The following is a 20812-nucleotide window of genomic DNA, read 5'->3' as shown; positions in this document are numbered from 1 at the left end:
TAGTTTATTTACAGTATATATAACACATATTTGGTGTACTTTTTGACATTTTATGTACAGTATGTAATATATATTTTCTGTACTATTGGATATATTTTTTACAGTATATAAAATATATTTGGTGTACTTTTAGTTAATCTTATATGTACAACATATGAAATATATTTACTGTACTTTTTGATATTTCATATACTGTATATAATATCTATTTGGTGTTCTTTTGATATTTTATGAAAATTATATAATATACATTTGGCGTAGTTTTTGATATTTTACATAGAGTGTGTAATATATATTTACTGTAATTTTAGATATTTTTTTACGCTATATAGTATACATTTCGTGTGATTTTTGATATTTTATGTACAGTATATTAAATATAATTACTGTAGTTTTTGATTGTTTATTTACAGTATATATAACACATATTTGGTGTACTTTTTGACATTTTATGTACAGTATGTAATATATATTTACTGTACTATTGGATATTTTATTTACAGTAGTTAAAATGTATTTGGTGTACATTTAGATAATATTATATTTACAATATATGAAATATATTTACTGTACTTTTTGATATTTTATGTACTGTATATAATATCTATTTGGTGTACTTTTGATATTTTATGTAAATTATATAATATATATTTGGCGTAGTTTTTATATTTTACATAGAGTGTGCAATAAATATTTACTGTAATTTTAGATATTTTTTTATGGTATATAGTATACATTTCGTGTAATTTTTGATATTTTATGTACAGTATATTAAATATAATTAGTGTATTTTTTGATTGTTTATTTACAGTATATATAACACATATTTGGTGTACTTTTTGATATTTTATGTACAGTATGTAATATATATTTACTGTACTATTGGATATTTTATTTACAGTATATAAAATGTATTTGGTGTACTTTTAGTTAATATTATATGTACAATATATGAAATATATTTACTGTACTTTTTGATATTTTATGTACTGTATATAATATCTATTTGGTGTACTTTTGATATTTTATGTAAATTATATAATATATATTTGGCGTAGTTTTTGATATTTTACATAGAGTGTGCAATATATATTTACTGTAATTTTAGATTTTTTTTACGGTATATAGTATACATTTCGTGTAATTTTTGATATTTTATGTACAGTATATTAAATATAATTACTGTAGTTTTGATTGTTTATTTACAGTATATATAACACATATTTGGTGTACTTTTTGATATTTATGTACAGTATGTAATATATATTTACTGTAGTATTGGATATTTATTTACAGTATATAAAATGTATTTGGTGTAGTTTTAGTTAATATTATATGTACAATATATGAAATAGATTTACTGTGCATTTTGATATTTAATGTACAGTATATAATATCTATTTGGTGTACTTTTGATATTTTATGTAAATTATAAAATATATTTTTGGTGTAGTTTTGATATTTTAAATAGAATGTGTAATATATATTTACTGTAATTTTTGATATTTTATTAACAGTATATAATATACATTTTGAGTAATTTTTGATATTTTATATACAGTATATTAAATATAATTACTGTAGTATTTATAGTTTATTTACAGTATATATAACACATATTTGGTGTATTTTTTGACATTTTATGTACAGTATGTAATATATATTTTCTGTACTATTGGATATATTTTTTACAGTATATAAAATATATTTGGTGTACTTTTAGTTAATATTATATGTACAACATATGAAATATATTTACTGTAGTTTTTGATATTTCATATACTGTATATAATATCTATTTGGTGTTCTTTTGATATTTTATGAAAATTATATAATATACATTTGGCGTAGTTTTTGATATTTTACCTAGAGTGTGCAATATATATTTACTGTAATTTTAGATATTTTTTTTACGGTATATAGTATACATTTCGTGTAATTTTTGATATTTTATGTACAGTATATTAAATATAATTAGTGTATTTTTTGATTGTTTATTTACAGTATATATAACACATATTTGGTGTACTTTATGATATTTTATGTACAGTATGTAATATATATTTACTGTACTGTTGGATATTTTATTTACAGTATATAAAATGTACTTGGTGTACTTTTAGTTAATATTATATGTACAATATATGAAATATATTTACTGTACTTTTTGATATTTTATGTACTGTATATAATATCTATTTGGTGTACTTTTGATATTTTATGTAAATTATATAATATATATTTGGCGTAGTTTTTGATATTTTACATAGAGTGTGCCATATATATTTACTGTAATTTTAGATTTTTTTTTACGGTATATAGTATACATTTCGTGTAATTTTTGATATTTTATGTACAGTGTATTAAATATAATTACTGTAGTTTTTGATTGTTTATTTACAGTATATATAACACATATTTGGTGTACTTTTTGATATTTTATGTACAGTATGTAATATATATTTACTGTACAATTGGATATTTTATTTACAGTATATAAAATATATTTGGTGTACTTTTAGTTAATATTATATGTACAATATATGAAATATATTTACTGTACTTTTTGATATTTTATGTACTGTATATAATATCTATTTGGTGTACTTTTGATATTTTATGTAAATTATATAATATATATTTGGCGTAGTTTTTGATATTTTACATAGAGTGTGCAATATATATTTACTGTAATTTTAGATTTTTTTTTACGGTATATGGTATACATTTCGTGTAATTTTTTATATTTTATGTACACTATATTAAATATAATTAGTGTATTTTTTGATTGTTTATTTACAGTATATATAACACATATTTGGTGTACTTTTTGACATTTTATGTACAGTATATAATATATATTTACTGTACTATTGGATATTTTATTTACAGTATATAAAATGTATTTGGTGTACTTTTAGTTAATATTGTATGTACAATATATGAAATATATTTACTGTACTTTTTGATATTTTATGTACTGTATATAATATCTATTTGGTGTACTTTTGATATTTTATGTAAATTATATAATATATATTTGGCGTAGTTTTTGATATTTTACATAGAGTGTGCAATATATATTTACTGTAATTTTAGATATTTTTTTTACGGTATATAGTATACATTTCGTGTAATTTTTGATATTTTATGTACAGTATATTAAATAAAATTAGTATATTTTTTGATTGTTTATTTACAGTATATATAACACATATTTGGTGTACTTTTTGATATTTTATGTACAGTATGTAATATATATTTACTGTACTATTGGATATTTTATTTACAGTATATAAAATGTATTTGGTGTACTTTTAGTTAATACTATATGTACAATATATGAAATATATTTACTGTACATTTTGATATTTTATGTACTGTATATAATATCTATTTGGTGTACTTTTGATATTTTATGTAAATTATATAATATACATTTGGCGTAGTTTTTGATATTTTACATAGAGTGTGTAATATATATTTACTGTAATTTTAGATATTTTTTTACGGTATATAATATACATTTCGTGTAATTTTTGATATTTTATGTACAGTATATTAAATATAATTAGTGTATTTTTTGATTGTTTATTTACAGTATATATAACACATATTTGGTGTACTTTTTGACATTTTATGTACAGTATATAATATATATTTACTGTACTATTGGATATTTTATTTACAGTATATAAAATGTATTTGGTGTACTTTTAGTTAATATTATATGTACAATATATGAAATATATTTACTGTACTTTTTGATAATTTATGTAGTGTATATAATATCTCTTTGGTGTACTTTTGATATTTTATGTAAATTATATAATATTTATTTGGCGTAGTTTTTGATATTTTACATAGAGTGTGCAATATATATTTACTGTAATTTTAGATTTTTTTTACGGTATATAGTATACATTTCGTGTAATTTTTGATATTTTATGTACAGTATATTAAATATAATTAGTGTATTTTTTGATTGGTTATTTACAGTATATATAACACATATTTGGTGTACTTTTTGATATTTTATGTACAGTATGTAATATATATTTACTGTACAATTGGATATTTTATTTACAGTATATAAAATGTATTTGGTGTACTTTTAGTTAATATTATATGTACAATATATGAAATAGATTTACTGTACTATTTGATATTTTATGTACTGTATATAATATCTATTTGGTGTACTTTTGATATTTTATGTAAATTATATAATATATATTTGGCGTAGTTTTTGATATTTTACATAGAGTGTGCAATATATATTTACTGTAATTTTAGATATTTTTTTTACGGAATATAGTATACATTTCGTGTAATTTTTGATATTTTATGTACAGTATATTAAATATAATTAGTGTATTTTTTGATTGTTTATTTACAGTATATATAACACATATTTGGTGTACTTTTTGATATTTTATGTACAGTATGTAATATATATTTACTGTACTATTGGATATTTTATTTACAGTATATAAAATGTATTTGGTGTACTTTTAGTTAATATTATATGTACAATATATGAAATATATTTACTGTACTTTTTGATATTTTATGTACTGTATATAATATCTATTTGGTGTACTTTTGATATTTTATGTAAATTATATAATATATATTTGGCGTAGTTTTTGATATTTTACATAGAGTGTGCAATATATATTTACTGTAATTTTAGAAATTTTTTTGCGGTATATAGTATACATTTCGTGTAATTTTTGATATTTTATGTACAGTATATTAAATATAATTAGTGTATTTTTTGATTGTTTATTTACAGTATATATAACACATATTTGGTGTACTTTTTGACATTTTATGTACAGTATGTAATATATATTTACTGTACTATTGGATATTTTATTTACAGTATATAAAATGTATTTGGTGTACTTTTAGTTAATATTATATGTACAATATATGAAATATATTTACTGTACTTTTTGATATTTTATGTACTGTATATAATATCTATTTGGTGTACTTTTGATATTTTATGTAAATTATATAATATATATTTGGCGTAGTTTTTGATATTTTACATAGAGTGTGCAATATATATTTACTGTAATTTTTGATATTTTTTTACGGTATATAGTATACATTTCGTGTAATTTTTGATATTTTATGTACAGTATATTAAGTATAATTAGTGTATTTTTTGATTGTTTATTTACAGTATATATAACACATATTTGGTGTACTTTTTGACATTTTATGTACAGTATGTAATATATATTTACTGTACTATTGGATATTTTATTTACAGTATATAAAATGTATTTGGTGTACTTTTAGTTAATATTATATGTACAATATATGAAATATATTTACTGTACTTTTTGATATTTTATGTACTGTATATAATATCTATTTGGTGTACTTTTGATATTTTATGTAAATTATATAATATATATTTGGCGTAGTTTTTGTTATTTTACATAGAGTGTAATATATATTTACTGTCCTTTTTGATATTTTATTTAGAGTGTATTATATACATTTGGTGTAATTTTTGATATTTTATGTACAGTATATTAAATATAATTACTGAGGATTTCGATAGTTTATTTACAGTATATATAACACATATTTGGTGTACTAGTTGATGTTTTATGTACCGTAGATAATATATACTTACTGTAATTTTTTATATTTTATTTACAGTATGTAAAATGTATTTGGTGTACTTTTAGTTAATACTATATGTACAATATATGAAATATATTTACTGTACTTTTTGATATTTTATATACAGTATATAATATATATTTGGTGTACTTTTGATATTTTATGTAAATTATATAATATATATTTGGTGTAGTTTTTGATATTTTACATAGAGTGTAATATATATTTACTGTCCTTTTTGATATTTTATTTAGAGTGTATAATATACATTTGGTGTAAATTTTGATATTTTATGAGCAGTATATTAAATATAATTACTGAAAATTTTGATAGTTTATTTACAGTATATATAACACATATTTGGTGTACTTTTTGATGTTTTATGTACAGTAGATAATATATACTTACTGTAATTTTTGATATTTTATTTACAGTATGTAAAATGTGTTTGGTGTACTTTTAGTTAATAGTATATGTACAATATATAAAATATATTTACTGTACTTTTTGATATTTTATGTACAGTATATAATATATATTTGGTGTACTTTTGATATTTTATCTAAATTATATAATATATATTTGGTGTAGTTTTTGATATTTTACATAGAGTGTAATATATATTTACTGTCCTTTTTGATATTTTATTTAGAGTGTATAATATACATTTGGTGTAATTATTGATATTTCATGTACAGCATATTAAATATAATTACTGAAGATTTTGATAGTTTATTTACAGTATATATAACACATATTTGGTGTACTTTTTGATATTTTATGTACAGTAGATAATATATACTTACTGTAATTTTTTATATTTTATTTACAGTATATAAAATGTATTTGGTGTACTTTTAGTTAATATTGTATGTACAATATATGAAATATATTTACTGTACTTTTTGATATTTTATGTACAGTATATAATATATATTTGGTGTACTTTTGATATTTTATGTAAATTATATAGTATATATTTGGTGTAGTTTTTGATATTTTACATAGAGTGTAATATATATTTACTGTCCTTTTTGATATTTTATTTAGAGTGTATAATATACATTTGTTGTATTTTTTGATATTTTATGAACAGTATATTAAATATAATTACTGAAGATTTTGATAGTTTATTTACAGTATATATAACACATATTTGGTGTACTTTTTGATATTTTATGTACAGTAGATAATATATACTTACTGTAATTTTTGATATTTTATTTACAGTATGTAAAATGTATTTGGTGTACTTTTAGTTAATATTATATGTACAATATATGAAATATATTTACTGTACTTTTTGATATTTTATGTACAGTAGATAATATGTTCTTACTGTAATTTTTTATATTTTATTTACTGTATGTAAAATGTAGTTGGTGTACTTTTAGTTAATATTATATGTACAATATATGAAATATATTTACTGTACTTTTTGATATTTTATGTACAGTATATAATATATATTTGGTGTACTTTTGATATTTTATGTAAATTATATAATATATATTTGGTGTAGTTTTTGATATTTTACATAGAGTGTAATATATATTTACTGTCCTTTTTGATATTTTATTTAGAGTGTATAATATACATTTGGTGTAATTTTTGATATTTTATGTACAGTATATAAAATATAATTACTGAAGTTTTTGATAGTTTATTTACAGTATATATAACACATATTTGGTGTGCTTTTTGATATTTTATGTACAGTAGATAATATATACTTACTGTAATTTTTGATATTTTATTTACAGTATGTAAAATGTATTTGGTGTACTTTAATTAATATTATATGTACAATATATGAAATATATTTACTGTAGTTTTTGATATTTTATTTACAGTATATAATATATATTTGGTGTACTTTTGATATTTTATGTAAATTATATAATATATATTTGGTGTAGTTTTTGATATTTTACATAGAGTGTAATATATATTTACTGTCCTTTTTGATATTTTATTTAGAGTGTATAATATACATTTGGTGTAATTTTTGATATTTTATGTACAGTATATTAAATATAATTACTGAAGGTTTTGATAGTTTATTTACACTATTTATAACACATATTTGGTGTACTTTTTGATGTTTTATGTACAGTAGATAATATGTACTTACTGTAATTTTTTATATTTTATTTACAGTATGTAAAATGTATTTGGTGTACTTTTAGTTAATATTATATGTACAATATATGAAATATATTTACTGTACTTTTTGATATTTTATGTACAGTATATAATATATATTTGGTGTACTTTTGATATTTTATGTAAATTATATAATATATATTTGGTGTAGTTTTTGATATTTTACATAGAGTCTAATATATATTTACTGTACTTTGATATTTTATTTAGAGTGTATAATATACATTTGGTGTAATTTTTGATATTTTATGTAAAGTATATTAAATATAATTACTGAAGATTTTGATAGTTTATTTAGAGTATATATAACACATATTTGGTGTACTTTTTGATATTTTATGTACAGTAGATAATATATACTTACTGTAATTTTTTATATTTTATTTACAGAATGTAAAACGTATTTGGTGTACTTTCAGTTAATATTATATGTTCAATATATGAAATATATTTACTGTACTATTTGATAATTTATGTACAGTAGATAATATATACTTACTGTAATTTTTTATATTTTATTTACAGTATGTAAAACGTATTTGGTGTACTTTTAGTTAATATTATATGTACAATATATGAAATATATTTACTGTACTTTTTGATATTTTATGTACAGTATATAATATATATTTAGTGTACTTTTGATATTTTATGTAAATTATATAATATGTATTTGCTGTAGTTTTTGATATTTTACATAGAGTGTAATATATATTTACTGTCATTTTTGATATTTTATTTAGAGTGTATAATATACATTTGGTGTATTTTTTGATGTTTTATGAACAGTATATTAAATATAATTACTGAAGATTTTGATAGTTTATTTACAGTATATATAACACATATTTGGTGTACTTTTTGATATTTTATGTACAGTAGATAAAATATACTTACTGTAATTTTTTATATTTTATTTACAGTATGTAAAATGTATTTGGTGTACTTTTAGTTAATCTTATATGTACAATATATGAAATATATTTACTGTACTTTTTGATATTTTATGTACAGTAGATAATATGTACTTACTGTAATTTTTTACATTTTATTTACAGTATGTAAAATGTAGTTGGTGTACTTTTAGTTAATATTATGTGTACAATATATGAAATATATTTACTTTACTTTTTGATATTTTATATACAGTATATAATATATATTTGGTGTACTTTTGATATTTTATGTAAATTATATAATATATATTTGGTGTAGTTTTTGATATTTTACATAGAGTGTAATATATATTTACTGTCATTTTTGATATTTTATTTAGAGTGTATAGTATACATTTGGTGTAATATTTGATATTTTATGAACAGTATATTAATTATAATTACTGAAGATTTTGATAGTTTATTTACAGTATATATAACACATATTTGGTGTACTTTTTGATATGTTATGTACAGTAGATAATATATACTTACTGTAATTTTTGATATTTTATATACAGTATGTAAAATGTACTTGGTGTATTTTAGTTGATATTATATATACTATATATGAAATATATTTACTATACTTTTTGATATTTTATGTACAGTATATAATATATATTTGGTGTACTTTTGATATTTTATGTAAATTATATAATATATATTTGGTGTAGTTTTTGATGTTTTACAAGGAGTGTAATATATATTTACTGTCTTTTTGATATTTTATTTAGAGTGTATAATATACATTTGGTGTAATTTTTGATATTTTATGAACAGTATATTAAATATAATTAGTGAAGATTTTGATAGTTTATTTACAGTATATATAACAAATATCTGGTGTACTTTTTGATATTTTATGTACAGTAGATAATATATACTTACTGTAATTTTTTATATTTTATTTACAGTATGTAAAATGTATTTGGTGTACTTTCAGTTAATATTATATGTACAATATATGAAATATATTTACTGTACTATTTGATAATTTATGTACAGTAGATAATATATACTTACTGTAATTTTTTGTATTTTATTTTCAGTATGTAAAATGTATTTGGTGTACTTTTATTTAATATTATATGTACAATATATGAAATATATTTAATGTACTTTCTGATATTTTATGTACAGTATATAATATATATTTGGTGTACTTTTGATATTTTATATAAATTATATAATATATATTTGGTGTAGTTTTTGATATTTTACATAGAGTGTAATATATATTTACTGTCATTTTTGATATTTTATTTAGAGCGTATAATATACATTTGGTGTAATTTTTGATATTTTATGTACAGTATATAAAATATAATTACTGAAGTTTTTGATAGTTTATTTACAGTATATATAACACATATTTGGTGTACTTTTTGATATTTTATGTACAGTAGATAATATATACTTACTGTAATTTTTTATATTTTATTTAGTGTATGTAAAATTGATTTGGTGTACTTTTAGTTAATATTATATGTACAATATATGAAATATATTTACTGTACTTTTTGATATTTTATGTACAGTATATAATATATATTTGGTGTACATTTGATATTTTATGTAAATTATATAATATATATTTGGTGTAGTTTTTGGTATATTACATAGAGTGTAATATATATTTACTGTCCTTTTTGATATTTTATTTAGAGTGTATAATATACATTTGGTGTTATTTTTGATATTTTATGTACAGTATATTAAATATAATTACTGAAGATTTTGATAGTTTATTTACAGTATATATAACACATATTTGGTGTACTTTTTGATGTTTTATGTACAGTAGATAATATATACTTACTGTAATTTTTGATATTTTATTTACAGTATGTAAAATGTATTTGGTGTACTTTTAGTTAATATTATATGTACAATATATGAAATATATTTACTGTACTTTTTGATATTTTCTGTACAGTATATAATATATATTTGGTGTACTTTTGATATTTTATGTAAATTATATAATATATATTTGGTGTAGTTTTTGATATTTTACATAGAGTGTAATATATATTTACTGTCCTTTTTGATATTCTATTTAGAGTGTATAATATACATTTGGTGTAATTTTTGATATTTTATGTACAGTATATTAAATATAATTACTGAAGATTTTGATAGTTTATTTACAGTATATATAACACATATTTGGTGTACTTTTTGATATTTTATGTACAGTAGATAATATATACTTACTGTAATTTTTGGTAATTTATTTACAGTATGTAAAATGTATTTGGTGTACTTTTAGTTAATATTATATGTACAACATATGAAATATATTTACTGTACTGTGTGATATTTTATGTACAGTATATAATATATATTTGGTGTACTTTTGATATTTTATGTAAATTATATAATATATATTTGGTGTAGTTTTGATATTTTACATAGAGTGTAATATATATTTACTGTCCTTTTTGATATTCTATTTAGAGTGTATAATATACATTTGGTGTAATTTTTGATATTTTATGTACAGTATATTAAATATAATTACTGAAGATTTTGATAGATTATTTACAGTATATATAACACATATTTGGTGTACTTTTTGATGTTTTATGTACAGTAGATAATATATACTTAATGTAATTTTTTATATTTTATTTACAGTATGTAAAATGTATTTGGTGTACTTTTAGTTAATATTATATGTACAATATATGAAATATATTTACTGTACTTTTTGATATTTTATGTACAGTATATAATATATATTTGGTGTATTTTTGATATTTTATGTAAATTATACAGTATATATTTGGTGTAGTTTTTGATATTTTACATAGAGTGTAATATATATTTACTGTCCTTTTTGATATTTTATTTAGACTGTATAATATACATTTGGTGTAATTTTTGATATTTTATGAGCAGTATATTAAATATAATTACTGAAGATTTTGATAGTTTATTTACAGTATATATAACACATATTTGGTGTACTTTTTGATATTTTATGTACAGTAGATAATATATACATACTGTAATTTTCTATATTTTATTTACAGTATGTAAAATGTATTTGGTGTACTTTTAGTTAATATTATATGTACAATATATGAATTATATTTACTGTACTTTTTGATATTTTATGTACAGTATTTAATATATATTTGGTGTACTTTTGATATTTTATGTAAATTATATAATATATATTTGGTGTAGTTTTTCATATTTTACATAGAGTGTAATATATATTTACTGTCATTTTTAATATTTTATTTAGAGTGTATAATATACATTTGGTGTATTTTTTGATGTTTTATGAACAGTATATTAAGTATAATTACTGAAGATTTTGATAGTTTATTTACAGTATATATAACACATATTTGGTGTACTTTTTGATATTTTATGTACAGTAGATAATATATACTTACTGTAATTTTTTATATTTTATTTACTGTATGTAAAATGTATTTGGTGTACTTTTAGTTAATGTTATATGTACAATATATGAAATATATTTACTGTACTATTTGATATTTTATGTACAGTAGATAATATGTACTTACTGTAATTTTTTATATTTTATTTACAGTATGTAATATGTAGTTGGTGTACTTTTAGTTAATATTATGTGTACAATATATGAAATATATTTACTTTACTTTTTGTTATTTTATCTACAGTATATAATATATATTTGGTGTACTTTTGATATTTTATGTAAATTATATAATATATATTTGGTGTAGTTTTTGATATTTTACATAGAGTGTAATATATATTTACTGTCATTTTTGATATTTTATTTAGAGTGTATAGTATACATTTGGTGTAATTTTTGATATTTTATGAACAGTATATTAATTATAATTACTGAAGATTTTGATAGTTTATTTACAGTATATATAACACATATTTGGTGTACTTTTTGATATTTTATGTACAGTAGATAATATGTACTTACTGTAGTTTTTTATATTTTATTTACAGTATGTAAAATGTAGTTGGTGTACTTTTAGTTAATATTATATGTACAATATATGAAATATATTTACTGTACTTTTTGATATTTTATGTACAGTATATAATCTATATTTGGTGTACTTTTGATATTTTATGTAAATTATATAATATATATTTGCTGTAGTTTTTGATATTTTACATAGTGTGTAATATATATTTACTGTAATTTTTGATATTTTATTTAGAGTGTATAATATACATTTGGTGTAATTTTTGATATTTTATGTACAGTATATTAAATATAATTACTGAAGATTTTGATAGTTTATTTACAGTATACATAACACATATTTGGTGTACTTTTTGATATTTTATGTACAGTAGATAATATATACTTACTGTAATATTTTATATTTTATTTACAGTATGTAAAATGTATTTGGTGTACTTTCAGTTAATATTATATGTACAATATATGAAATATATTTACTGTACTATTTGATAATTTATGTACAGTAGATAATATATACTTAATGTAATTTTTTATATTTTATTTACAGTATGTAAAATGTATTTGGTGTACTTTCAGTTAATATTATATGTACAATATATGAAATATATTTACTGTACTTTTTGATATTTTATGTACAGTATATAATATATATTTGGTGTACTTTTGATATTTTATGTAAATTATATAATATATATTTGGTGTAGTTTTTGATATTTTACATAGAGTGTAATATATATTTACTGTCCTTTTTGATATTTTATTTAGAGTGTATAATATACATTTGGTGTAATTTTTGATATTTTATGTACAGTATATTAAATATAATTACTGAAGATTTTGATAGTTTATTTACAGTATATATAACACATATTTGGTGTACTTTTTGATGTTTTATGTACAGTAGATAATATATTATTACTGTAATTTTTATATTTTATTTCCACTATGTAAAATATATTTGGTGTACTTTTAGTTAATATTATATGTACAATATATGAAATATATTTACTGTACCTTTTGATATTTTATGTACAGTAGATAATATATATTTGGTGTACTTTTGATATTTTATGTAAATTATATAATATATATTTGGTGTAGTTTTTGATATTTTACATAGAGTGTAATATATATTTACTGTCCTTTTTGATATTTTATTTAGAGTGTATAATATACATTTGGTGTAATTTTTGATATATTATGAGCAGTATATTAAATAGAATTACTGAAGGTTTTGATAGTTTATTTACAGTATATATAACACATATTTGGTGTACTTTTTGATATTTTATGTACAGTAGATAATATATACTTACTGTAATTTTTTATATTTTATTTACAGTATGTAAAATGTATTTGGTGTACTTTTAGTTAATATTATATGTAGAATATATGAAATATATTTACTTTACTTTTTGATATTTTATCTACAGTATATAATATATAATTGGTGTACTTTTGATATGTTATGTAAATTATATAATATACATTTGGTGTATTTTTTGATATTTTATGTACAGTATATTAAATATAATTACTGAATATTTTGATAGTTTATTTACAGTATATATAACACATACTTGGTGTACTTTTTGATAGCTTATGTACAGTAGATAATATATACTTACTGTAATTTTTGATATCTTATTTACAGTATATAAAATGTATTTGGTGTAGTTTTAGTTAATATTATATGTACAATATATGAAATATATTTACTGTACTTTTTGATATTTTATGTACAGTAGATAATATATATTTGGTGTACTTTTGATATTTTATGTAAATTATATAATATATATTTGGTGTAGTTTTTGATATTTTACATAGAGTGTAATATATATTTACTGTCCTTTTTGATATTTTATTTAGAGTGTATAATATACATTTGGTGTAATTTTTGATATATTATGAGCAGTATATTAAATAGAATTACTGAAGGTTTTGATAGTTTATTTACAGTATATATAACACATATTTGGTGTACTTTTTGATATTTTATGTACAGTAGATAATATATACTTACTGTAATTTTTTATATTTTATTTACAGTATGTAAAATGTATTTGGTGTACTTTTAGTTAATATTATATGTAGAATATATGAAATATATTTACTTTACTTTTTGATATTTTATCTACAGTATATAATATATAATTGGTGTACTTTTGATATGTTATGTAAATTATATAATATACATTTGGTGTATTTTTTGATATTTTATGTACAGTATATTAAATATAATTACTGAATATTTTGATAGTTTATTTACAGTATATATAACACATACTTGGTGTACTTTTTGATAGCTTATGTACAGTAGATAATATATACTTACTGTAATTTTTGATATCTTATTTACAGTATATAAAATGTATTTGGTGTAGTTTTAGTTAATATTATATGTACAATATATGAAATATATTTACTGTACTTTTTGATATTTTATGTACAGTAGATAATATATATTTGGTGTACTTTTGATATTTTATGTAAATTATATAATATATATTTGGTGTAGTTTTTGATATTTTACATAGAGTGTAATATATATTTACTGTCCTTTTTGATATTTTATTTAGAGTGTATAATATACATTTGGTGTAATTTTTGATATATTATGAGCAGTATATTAAATAGAATTACTGAAGGTTTTGATAGTTTATTTACAGTATATATAACACATATTTGGTGTACTTTTTGATATTTTATGTACAGTAGATAATATATACTTACTGTAATTTTTAATATTTTATTTACAGTATGTAAAATGTATTTGGTGTACTTTAGTTAATATATGTACAATATATGAAATATATTTACTGTTCTTTTTGATATTTTATGTACAGTTTATAATATATATTTGGTGTACTTTTGATATTTTATGTAAATTATATAATATATATTTGGTGTAGATTTTGATATTTTACATAGAGTGTAATATATATTTACTGTCATTTTTGATATTTTATTTAGAGTGTATAATATACATTTGGTGTAATTATTGATATTTTATGTACAGTACATTAAATATAATTACTGAAGATTTTGATAGTTTATTTACAATATATATAACACATATTTGGTGTACTTTTTGATAGCTTATGTACAGTAGATAATATATACTTACTGTAATTTTTGATATTTTATTTACAGTATATAAAATGTATTTGGTATAGTTTTAGTTAATATTATATGTACAATATATGAAATATATTTACTGTACTTTTTGATATTTTATGTACAGTATATAATATATATTTGGGGTACTTTGATATTTTATGTAAATTATATAATATATATTTGGTGTAGTTTTTGATATTTTACAAGGAGTGTAATATATATTTACTGTCCTTTTTGATATTTTTTAGAGTGTGTAATATACATTTGGTGTAATTTTTGATATTTTATGAACAGTATATTAAATATAATTACTGAAGGTTTTGATAGTTTATTTACAGTATATATAAAACATATTTGGTGTACTCTTTGATATTTTATGTACAGTAGATAATATATACTTACTGTAATTTTTTATATTATATTTACAGTATGTAAAATGTATTTGGTGTACTTTCAGTTAATATTATATGTAAAATATATGAAATATATTTATTGTACTATTTGATAATTTATGTGCAGTAGATAATATATACTTACTGTAATTTTTTATATTTTAATTACTGTATGTAAAATGTATTTGGTGTACTTTTAGTTAATATTATATGCACAATATATGAAATATATTTACTGTACTTTTTGATATTTTATGTACAGTATATAATATATATTTGGTGTACTTTTGATATTTTATGTAAATTATATAATATATATTTGGTGTAGTTTTTGATATATTACATAGAGTGTAATATATATTTAGTGTCATTTTTGATATTTTATTTAGAGTGTATAATATACATTTGATGTAATTTTTGATATTTTATGTACAGTATATAAAATATAATTACTGAAGTTTTTGATAGTTTATTTACAGTATATATAACACATATTTGGTGTACTTTTTGATATTTTATGTACAGTAGATAATATATAGTTACTGTAATTTTTGATATTTTATTTACAGTATGTAAAATGTATTTGGTGTACTTTTAGTTAATATTATATGTACAATATATGAAATATATTTACTGTACTTTTTGATATTTTATGTACCGTATATAATATATATTTGGAGTACTTTTGATATTTTATGTAAATTATATAATATATATTTGGTGTAGTTTTTGATATTTTACATAGAGTGTAATATATATTTACTGTCCTTTTTGATATTTTATTTAGAGTGTATAATATACATTTGGTGTAATTTTTGATATTTTATGAACAGTATATTAAATATAATTACTGAAGATTTTGATAGTTTATTTACAGTATATATAACACATATTAGGTGTACTTTTGGATATTTTATGTACAGTAGATAATATATGCTTACTGTAATTTTTGATATTTTATTTACAGTATGTAAAATGTATTTGGTGTACTTTTAGTTAATATTATATGTACAATATATGAAATATATTTACTGTACTTTTTGATATTTTATGTACAGTATATAATATATATTTGGGGTACTTTTGATATTTTATGTAAATTATATAATATATATTTGGTGTAGTTTTTGATATTTTACATAGAGTGTAATATATATTTACTGTCCTTTTTGATATTTTATTTAGAGTGTATAATATACATTTGGTGTAATTTTTGATATTTTATGTACAGTATATTAAATATAATTACTGAAGATTTTGATAGTTTATTTACAGTATATATAACACATATTTGGTGTACTTTTTGATGTTTTATGTACAGTAGATAATATATACCTACTGTAATTTTTGATATTTTATTTACAGTATGTAAAATGTATTTGGTGTACTTTTAGTTAATATTATATGTACAATATATGAAATATATTTACTGTACTTTTTGATATTTTATGTACAGTATATAATATATATTTGGTGTACTTTTGATATTTTATGTAAATTATATAATATATATTTGGTGTAGTTTTTGATATTTTACATAGAGTGTAATATATATTTACTGTACTTTTTGATATTTTATTTAGAGTGTATAATATACATTTGGTGTAATTTTTGATATTTTATGTACAGTATATTAAATATAATTACTGAAGTTATTGATAGTTTATTTACAGTATATATAACACATATTTGGTGTACTTTTTGATATTTTATGTACAGTAGATAATATATACTTACTGTAATTTTTTATATTTTATTTACAGTATGTAAAATGTATTTGGTGTACTTTTAGTTAATATTATATGTACAATATATGAAATATATTTACTGTAATTTTTGATATTTTATGTACAGTATATAATATATATTTGGTGTACTTTTGATATTTTATGAAAATTATATAATATATATTTGGTGTAGTTTTTGATATATTACATAGAGTGTAATATATATTTACTGTCCTTTTTGATATTTTATTTAGAGTGCATAATATATATTTGGTGTAATTATTGATATTTAATGTACAGTATATTAAATATAATTACTGAATATATTGATAGTTTATTTACAGCATATATAACACATATTTGGTGTACTTTTTGATATTTTATGTACAGTAGATAATATATACTTACTGTAATGTTTGATATTTTATTTACAGTATATAAAATGTATTTGGTGTACTTTTAGTTAATATTATATGTAGAATATATGAAATATATTTACTTTACTTTTTGATATTTTATGTACAGTATATAATATATATTTGGTGTACTTTTGATATTTTATGTAAATTATATAATATATATTTGGTGTAGTTTTTGATATTTTACTTAGAGTGTAATATATATTTACTGTAATTTTTGATATTTTATTTAGAGTGTATAATATACATTTGGTGCAATTTTTGATATTTTATGTACAGTATATTAAATATAATTACTGAAGATATTGATAGTTTATTTTCAGTATATATAACACATATCTGGTGTACTTTTTGATATTTTATGTACAGTAGATAATATATACTTACTGTAATATTTTATATTTTATTTACAGTATGTAAAATGTATTTGGTGTACTTTTAGTTAATATATGCACAATATATGAAATATATTTACTGTTCTTTTTGATATTTTATGTAAATTATATAATATATATTTGGTGTAGGTTTTGATATTTTACATAGAGTGTAATATATATTTACTGTCGTTTTTGATATTTTATTTAGAGTGTATAATATACATTTGGTGTAATTATTGATATTTTATGTACAGTATATTAAATATAATTACTGAAGGTTTTGATAGTTTATTTACAGTATATATAACACATATTTGGTGTACTTTTTGATAGCTTATGTACAGTAGATAATATATACTTACTGTAATTTTTGATATTTTATTTACAGTATATAAAATGTATTTGGTGTAGTTTTAGTTAATATTATATGTACAATATATGAAATATATTTACTGTACTTTTTGATATTTTATGTACAGTATATAATATATATTTGGGGTACTTTTGATATTTTATGTAAATTATATAATATATATTTTGTGTAGTTTTTGATATTTTACATAGAGTGTAATATATATTTACTGTCCTTTTTGATATGTTATTTAGATTGTATAATGTACATTTGGAGTACTTTTTGATATTTTATGTACAGTATATAAAATATAATTACTGAATATTTTGATAGTTTATTTACAGTATGTATAACACATATTTGGTGTACTTTTTGATATTTTATGTACAGTAGATAATATATACTTACTGTAATTCTTGATATTTTATTTAAAGTATGTAAAATATATTTGGTGTATTTTAGTTAATATTATATGTACTATATGTGAAATATATTTACTATACTTTTTGATATTTTATGTACAGTATATAATATATATTTGGTGTACTTTTGATATTTTATGTAAATTATATAATATATATTTGGTGTAGTTTTTGATATTTTACAAGGAGTGTAATATATATTTACTGTCCTTTTTGATATTTTATTTAGAGTGTATAATATACATATGGTGTAATTTTTGATATTTTATGAACAGTATATTAAATATAATTACTGAAGATTTTGATAGTTTATTTACAGTATACATAACACATATTTGGTGTACTTTTTGATATTTTATGTACAGTAGATAATATATACTTACTGTAATATTTTATATTTTATTTACAGTATGTAAAATGTATTTGGTGTACTTTCAGTTAATATTATATGTACAATATATGAAATATATTTACTGTACTATTTGATAATTTATGTACAGTAGATAATATATACTTAATGTAATTTTTTATATTTTATTTACAGTATGTAAAATGTATTTGGTGTACTTTCAGTTAATATTATATGTACAATATATGAAATATATTTACTGTACTTTTTGATATTTTATGTACAGTATATAATATATATTTGGTGTACTTTTGATATTTTATGTAAATTATATAATATATATTTGGTGTAGTTTTTGATATTTTACATAGAGTGTAATATATATTTACTGTCCTTTTTGATATTTTATTTAGAGTGTATAATATACATTTGGTGTAATTTTTGATATTTTATGTATAGTATATTAAATATAATTACTGAAGATTTTAATAGTTTATTTACAGTATATATAACACATATTTGGTGTACTTTTTGATGTTTTATGTACAGTAGATAATATATAATTACTGTAATTTTTATATTTTATTTCCACTATGTAAAATATATTTGGTGTACTTTTAGTTATATTATATGTACAATATATGAAATATATTTACTGTACTTTTTGATATTTTATGTACAGTAGATAATATATATTTGGTGTACTTTTGATATTTTATGTAAATTATATAATATATATTTGGTGTAGTTTTTGATATTTTACATAGGGTGTAATATATATTTACTGTCATTTTTGATATTTTATTTAGAGGGTATAATATACATTTGGTGTAATTTTTGATATATTATGAGCAGTATATTAAATAGAATTACTGAAGGTTTTGATAGTTTATTTACAGTATATATAACACATATTTGGTGTACTTTTTGATATTTTATGTAC

Source organism: Pan paniscus, chromosome 17 (assembly GCF_029289425.2).
Source record: "Pan paniscus chromosome 17, NHGRI_mPanPan1-v2.0_pri, whole genome shotgun sequence".
NCBI lineage: Eukaryota > Metazoa > Chordata > Mammalia > Primates > Hominidae > Pan > Pan paniscus.
This window is presented reverse-complemented; position numbering follows the sequence as displayed.